This window comes from Helianthus annuus, chromosome 16 (genome assembly GCF_002127325.2).
Source record: "Helianthus annuus cultivar XRQ/B chromosome 16, HanXRQr2.0-SUNRISE, whole genome shotgun sequence".
NCBI classification, from domain to species: domain Eukaryota; kingdom Viridiplantae; phylum Streptophyta; class Magnoliopsida; order Asterales; family Asteraceae; genus Helianthus; species Helianthus annuus.
This window is the reverse complement of record NC_035448.2, coordinates 97,661,507-97,668,569: the sequence shown is the minus strand read 5'-3', so window position 1 is coordinate 97,668,569 and position 7,063 is coordinate 97,661,507.

The following is a 7,063-nucleotide window of genomic DNA, read 5'->3' as shown; positions in this document are numbered from 1 at the left end:
TAAGTTTTGAAGGCTTTGGTATGGCAAAATCAAATTTATTCGCTTACAGGGACTAAAATTGACAAACTGCGAAAGTATACCAATTTGAACTGTAACAACATTCCGGAACATAACCATAAGTTAAACACACCCTAAATATCCTTTACATAGCTTATAAATAGGCTTTGAAGGGTTCGGTGTGCTAAAATAAACTTTATGCTCATTCAGGGACTAAAAGCGTCAAAAAGTGCATAAGTTTGCATTTTCGCGCATAACCTACGTTCTGAATACATCCGGACATCCAAAATTTATGTAAGCATTAAAATATTTTATTTTAGTGTTTGGCATAAGAAAAATCCATTCGTCGCGCAATTTGGATCGTTTTCGCGCTTATGCGCATTCCGTCGTAATTAAGCAAACATCGTGAATGTACGACCAAACGAACTGACATCCGACATATTTTTGAGCATGTTTCATGTCTACAATATTTAGGCATCATCTTAGGGCCTTAAAGTTGGCTTGACGGGCATTAAACATGTCGGAAATGGCTTTAAACATCAACAGGGACTAAAACTGTCATTTTTCAAAGTTGTTTGCTGATCAGAACCCTCAGGCGGGGCGCGTAAGGTTTGATCATGCCTTACGCGGGCCGCGAGGCCCTCCCAAATGTGCAGAATTTTTGAAAACAGCTGTTTACAACTGTTATACCCTCTAAACCCACTTGCAAATGGTATTTTTCAAACCATGGGCTTAAACTAGGGGCTCTAATGGTTTTGCAAAACAAGGGGCCCATGTGTACGGCCTAGATCGAAGCACGTTTCTCGAAGAATGATCCTAACGGTTGTGCCATGCCTATATAAACCCAACCAATTTCACTTCAAACCCATTTGATTTCTGAGATTTTCTCTAAGTTGGAGTGAAAAACACTTCATACCTGAGAAATACTTGGAAAATCAATCTTGCGGGGACCTTCTGTAAGTATTATTTCGGACTTTCTGCATTGACCAGTTTATGTTCAATGTGAAGTTCGTTTGAACTTCATAACGTGAGCGTAATCACGATGGTTATAGTCCCTAGTGACTATACCTACTGATTACCACGTTATCTAGGCTCAGTGACGAGTCATAGTTTCGGCCAAAATGCGTATTCTTGCGTATTTTGTAACCAAACAACTTATGGGTATCAAGACCCTTTGTCTTGATACCAAACCTGTCTTTAAACATCGTTAAACATGTTTCAACATGTTTAGCTCGTCACTTTTTAGAATTGTGCTTGTCTAGGGTCGTAAAGGTAAGCGATCTAATCAATCGCTTATACTTTCGAACCCGACCCATTTGGTCGATCATTAGGATCCGACCAAACACTTTAGGTGAACATAGTTGTCTAGGGAATAACCTTCCAAGGTTATACCTTATGGTCACGTCGTTTAAGTAGTTCTATGATAAGTGGTTCTTATGCCTTAGGAAAATTACCAAAATGCCCTTTTCGCGCTAAAATTCATTTTAAGCCTATGTAACGTAATTTTTGACATCTAAACTGATTTGGCAACAATATTAAACATGTTAAGGCATATCTTGCTTGTGATAGGGCTAGTTAGGCGTTCCGAGCGCGTTTTACGCGAACGACGCGTTAAAGTAGCATAAGCTACCTAAACGGGTCGTAACGGGTCAAAAGCACTTAGGATAGGTTTCGTTTTAGTATGTAGGCTTTGTCAAACCATATTACATAAGTTCCCACACTTATTTGGTTTACAAACCCTCGTACTACCTGTTAATGCACGGAATGTCTGTTGACTACGTCTACATGAAGTCTGAAGTCAAGAATGGTCTATAGGGGTCAAAGTGTAAATATTGTGTAATATAGACTTAGGACCGCTTATGTGTCAATGTTGTAATGTGAACCGCTTTTGTGTCATGAAGCCTGGACCGCTTTTAGGACATTAGAGTGTGGATCGCTTATGTGACATTGGTGCTGGATCGCTTATTTGGACTGTCACATAAGCGACCCAGGTTGTCTATAAATAGGTTGAGCGGTTCATCATTTGTAACAGTGTATGTGTGTGCTACGGTGCTGAAACTCTGCTGAAATTTTATCAGAAAGCAATACAAAAACAAGGAATTGAAAGGATTAGCTGTTGTTACTTTACTTACATTGATTCCGCCTTCGTATGTAAAGATGAACTACTTCGACTGACTTTTCGGGTCATAGAACGGTCCAACAAGTGGTATCAGAGCTTAGGACGAGGAGTTCATACTACGACAGCACAAATCTGCAGAAATCTCTCTTTTCTACTCACTTTCTCTCACATTTTTTTCAGTTTCCAGTGGTTCCAACGGTCAAAATGGTCTGAATTTCGAGTATAACGTGTAAAATACACTATTAACAAAACCTAGAAAGAATCAGGTGAAAATACGAACTAAAAATGGTTAAAACAGGCTAAAAAGTGTGATTCGCTTTTTCGAACATTGAGGACCGCTCGAAATCAAGTCTTGAATCGCTCGAAATTACCTTTCAGGACCGCTTTTCTGAACATTCTGAACCGCTTTTTCAAACATTTTGACTGCTAGGATCGCTCGAACGGACGTATCTTGGACCGCTCGAACGATCATATTGTGAATCGCTCGAAAGATCACACTTTGGATCGCTCATTTGACATATACTGAACTGCTCGAACGGACACATTCTGGTCTGCTCGAACAAACAAGTTGTGACTCGCTTTTCTGGACATTTTCTGGATCGCTTTTCTGAAAATACTCTGGACCGCTTTTGTGGTTCTGATAATTTTCAAAATAAAAAATTTTGCTAAGTGTTGTTTGATTGTGCAGGTACGTTCACAATGGATGATATGTTCCTAAATCCATTCAGCGATATGTACGCATTCTCAGGTAGTACGGATAACAACGATACGTCATCAAGCAATAAAGATAAAAGTCCGCCGAAAGAAAGAAAGAAAGAAGCATGGGAGTCAGAGAGCGCATTCGGAACATTCAACAAACCCCCAAAGCTTATGGCTATAGAAGATTATAGTAGGTGGGCAACAAAGTTTGAAGATTGGATGATGGCATTTGCATTTCCAAGCTGGAAAAGTATGAAAAATGGCTATGCAAATGGCAAGAAGAATGGTGAAGGTTTGAGATCAACTGAAGAAATTGATGCTTTTGTGGCAGAACAAAAGTGTGTAGCATTGCTTTTCCAATCCGTCCGAGAAGACATCATTTCCTTGATCGATTACTCAAATGCACAAGATTTGTGGAAAAAACTGAAAGCAAAATGTATAGGAAGCGAGGAAATTGTAAAGAATAAGAAGAAACTTCTTAGGAAAGAATTTGATATGTTTGGGTGTATGAAAAATGAATCAGTGGGTAAAATGATTGAACGGTTTGGTCATCTTAAGCTGGAACTTGTTCGACATGGGATCAATTATCCTGATGATGAGATAGTTGATAAATTGTTTGATTCACTACCTGATGAGATGGATTGGAGATATTATGCATTGATGTTAAAGAACACTATTGCTCCTGACAACTTGAAACCAGATGTTGTGATTGAGAAACTTGAAAGTCATGAGCTAGAGTTGAAGAAAACATACAAAGTTAATCACTCATCCTATCAGCAGAATCTGGATCTGTATTATCCAAAAAGCTTGATGCCGAAAGCTACTTCTCCGAAAACGGCATTTTCTGCTGAGAATGTTTCTTCAACTAACAAAGAAAGTCAAAGCAGTTCAAGCAGTGGAAGTCACAGTGGGTATCACAGTGGATCTACGTCTTCTACAAATCGTTCTGATGCGAAGTTTTCGTGCAACATTGCAATCGATTTGAAGAATGCACAAAACTTTGACGAAGAATCGGCCAAGCAACAGATGGTTTTTCTAGCGTCTGTTTTGGAGTCCTATGAAGGTTTGGTAGCCGGGAAGATTGGAAATACAAATCTGACCAAAGAAGACTACGATCAGATAGATCCCGAGGAAATGGAGCTTATTGACATTCGTTGGGCAATGGCAAGTGCTGTTCGACGTGCGCAACGTTTTATGGAAATTACCGGGAGGAAATCAATTGGTGGTCCGTCAACAAAGCTTGGGTTCGATAAGTCAAAAGTGACGTGTTTTAAATGCAAACAAAAGGGCCATTTCAAGCGAGAATGTCGGAATGCATACGTTGATGAATCTGAAAATCCGTTTCGTGACGATTATTACAAGAAGGCAATCTACCATCAAAATAAATCGGAGCCGCCCAGACTAAAGCAGGCTGAAGAGCAAAGAGAAAAGTCAAGGGCTTTAGCTGTGATCTATGATGATGAGGGTTACGATTGGAGCAAAGAGGTTTTGCCGGAAGATGATGCCATTGGTTATGCTTTCATGGCAAGTCATGATGAACCAATTCCTTGGAAGGATGATCGTACAGAGGAACAGAAGTACCAATACAGGAAGTTGATTGCTGAAACAAAGATTATCAGACTTTCTGGTGTATACTTGGAAGCAAGAAGAGCAAATCGTTGGGATCCAGACAGAGAGTGTTATCTTGATCGGTATGGCAATGTGGCAGTTGATGACAAAACGCTAGATATTGAAGCCATCATTCAGGAGTACAAAGAAGATGATGAATACTGGCAGCATAAGTGGTGGGGAACACCAACTTCGAAGATGATTGAGGAGGAGAAAGAAAAAGAGAGAAAGGAAAAAGAAGAGAGAGAGAAGAAAGAAAACGTAGAGACTGAGAGATCAAAGATGGTTGATACGGAGAATTCAGAGAAAGTGGCTGACCAAGTGCTAGCTGCGAAAGCACTTGAGGTAGATTCTATTTCTGTTTCTGAGTCAAAAGAGAAGGTCAGTCAAAGTGTGTCAACATCCAGGTCAGGTAATAAAGTCGATGGAAATGTTAACTGCAAAAATTGCAACAAACAATGCAATTTTTGTAGTACAGTCACGTATTTGAATGATGAGAAATTGAAAAATCTGAAATCAAAAGTTAAAACTTTTGAAGATCAGATTCTCGATCGTGACACAGAGATAAAAGTTTCAATTGAACGGTTTAATGAATTAACCACTAAATGTGACAAAATTACAACTGAAAATGAAAAGTTAATTCTGGAAAACCGTCAGATCTCCGAAAAATTTGAGAAACTTAAAAGTGTTGTGAAAGACAGTGATGATCGAAACGGAAAAACATTCAAAGAAAACGAACATCTAAGAGCTGTGTTGCAATTAAAAGAAAAATCAATTAATGAACATCTGGATGAGATTGCAAAATTAAAACTTAGGGTTAAAGAAATTGAGATTGAAAATGAAAGAATTCAGTTGAAATTAAACAGTTATAGCTCAGCTAGCTTTGTTTTGCAGCACATCGTTCCCCAAACCTATAGGAAAAAACAAATCTGGTGAGGACGTGTTTTCTGATGGAATGGGTGTAGGGTTTCACAAAGTTCCACCGCCAATTTTAGACAACTACACGAAAAAGCAGTCTAGTTTGATGGAAATTGAGGAAGAAAGTGATGTTACACTTCCTGAGAACATTGATGTCACGTTCACATCTTCCAATGAAGAGGGTGTCCGAAATGATGTGGTGAAAAGTGTGATAGACAAAGTGCTTAAGCCGGATTGTGACACTTCTGAGGAGGATGGGTGTTTTCTAGATAAATACATTCCGAAGCAAAAGTCCAAAAACAACTTATATGATGAATCTGATCTTGTCATGTACAAGATGTCAGGATCGGATAAGTTGTTTTCGGATTCTGAGTTTCCATTAGAGAATGTTAATCTGAACAAATTGACAAATGTTTTCAAACTGGTCGAAGTCGAGTTGTCAGCAGTGAATAATCTGAGTCGAAAGAAAGAGAGGGTTTACAACAAGAAAGCTGTTTATCCACCACGTTTTTACAATAACAACAGAAACAATTGGTCAGGTGGTTATCAGAGGGGTAAACTATTTCATAAAAGAAATGTTTCAAACAAGAGGTATGTCGAAAAGAAAAAGTTTGTGAATAGTTCAAGTTCACTTGCTGATGAAGAAAAAGAAATTTTTACAAAATCAAACAAAGAATTTTTTGAGAAGAGAGCTTCACAGGCTCAGTCTGAAGGCACGAGTAGGGTAGTTGATACTCGTACTTGTTTTAGATGTGACCAGGTTGGTCATATTGCACGAAAGTGTACATATGTGAAGCCTAAGACTGAAGCTGTGAAGGTTCAACAAAAGAAAGTTGATGTGAAGGGTAAAACACCGATGTATGTTGAGAAGAAAGTTGTTGGGAAGAAAAACGTTAAAATTGACAACGTAAAAGCAAAAACTGAACCCGTAAATAAGTTGGTAACTCAAAATGATAAATTTGATAAAAGGGTTGCAGTAACTCAACAGGTGTGGAAACCAAAAATTGAATCAAAAGTTGAGAAGAAAGTTTCAAATTCTGAGGAGAAAAAGGCTGAAGAGCCAATTATTGTTGATTATGATGCAAATTTTCCGCCTCTAAAGGCTGAAAATTTCAAAATTCAAATTGCAAGAGTCAAGGTTGCACCTAAGGCTGATGAGGCCTGGGTGGACTCTATGTTTGACTAAACAGTTTGAATTGCCGGAGCTTCCTGGATTGCGAAGCATGAATCGGCATCTTTCTTGAAGTTGTTTAAATGATGATTTGTTATGTGCAGGATCTTCCAAAACTTGTATCCAGGTGGATAATGGATAGTGGAGCTTCAAGGCATATGACAGGGAAGACCGCATTGCTGTATGATGTGAATGACATTAATGGTGGTTATGTGGGTTTTGCGGGTAATCAAGGAGGCAGGATCATAGGTGAAGGAACATTATCAAATGGCATTATCACGTTTGAGAGAGTAAACTACATCGCTGAGCTGGAAAACAACCTGCTGAGTATCTCCCAGATCTGTGACAGGATGTATACTACTCATTTCACCGACAAAGAATGTTTGATCTTGAAACCGGGATTTGTGATACCTGAAGAATGGATCATCATGAGGGCACCAAGAGTCAACGATCTGTACGTATTGGACATGAGCGTTGCTACTACAACCACGGGTCAGGCTCATTGTTTTGTGTCTAGAGCAACGGAAAAGGAGTCAAGGTTATGGCACAGA